Below are 818 nucleotides of genomic sequence, written 5' to 3'. Positions count from 1 at the left end.
TGGTATGATCGTATCCAACATGTTACCCCCGTCTATGTCCCTTATCCTTGCCCCTCCCAGCTCCACTACAAAGACGATTGTACATTGCTTTGGCCGCTCCCTCTCAACTATGGAGACGAGTTTAACGCGGTTTCCACCCCTCCCTCTCAACCGCACTAGTGCACGCTTGCCGCGCCACAACGCCGCCGCTAGACTCGTGAATCGTGAGCACCCAGCTATAACTTACCGCACTTGTGCAAAATAATAAAACACAGTAAATATAATACTTACACGTGCATTTTGTTTTGCAAGCGGCGCAAAAAAATTTAGAAAGGGAATGCAACACGAGGACTTCCCAGGAGGACACCCATCCTAGTACTACTCTCGCCCAAGCACGCTTAACTTCGGAGTTCTGAAGGGATCCAGTGCTTTAGTGCTGGTATGATCGCATCCGACATGTTACCCCCGTCTTCGTCCCTTATCCTTGCCCCTCCCAACTCCACTACAAAGACGATTGTACATTGCTTTGGCCGCTCCCTCTCAACTACGGAGACGAGTTTAACGCGGTTTCCACCCCTCCCTCTCAACCGCACCAGTGCACGCTTGCCGCGTCACAACGCCGCCGCTAGACCCGTGAATCGTGAGCACCCAGCTATAACTTACCGCACTCGTGCAAAATAATAAAACACGGTAAATATATTACTTACACGTGTGTTTTGTTTTGCAAGCGGCGCAAAAAAATTAAAAAGGGAATGCAACACGAGGACTTCCAAGGAGGTCACCCATCCTAGTACTACTCTCGCCCAAGCACGCTTAACTTCGGAGTTCTGATGGGATCC

The 818-nt window shown here is 50.1% G+C and overlaps 1 non-coding gene across 1 annotated transcript; it reads right to left on the bottom strand.

Annotated features, from left to right (window-relative positions):
* Window positions 1–313: 313 nt before the first annotated feature.
* Window positions 314–432, bottom strand: LOC123153462 (5S ribosomal RNA). Its single transcript, XR_006476510.1, has one exon. It is a non-coding gene; the product is annotated as a 5S ribosomal RNA (ribosomal RNA).
* Between the last annotated feature and the right edge of the window lie 386 nt (window positions 433–818).

Source organism: Triticum aestivum, chromosome 1B (assembly GCF_018294505.1).
Source record: "Triticum aestivum cultivar Chinese Spring chromosome 1B, IWGSC CS RefSeq v2.1, whole genome shotgun sequence".
Classification (NCBI taxonomy): Eukaryota; Viridiplantae; Streptophyta; class Magnoliopsida; order Poales; family Poaceae; genus Triticum; species Triticum aestivum.
The sequence above is the reverse complement of the archived record's forward strand: the minus strand, read 5'-3'. Positions and strand labels throughout refer to the sequence as shown.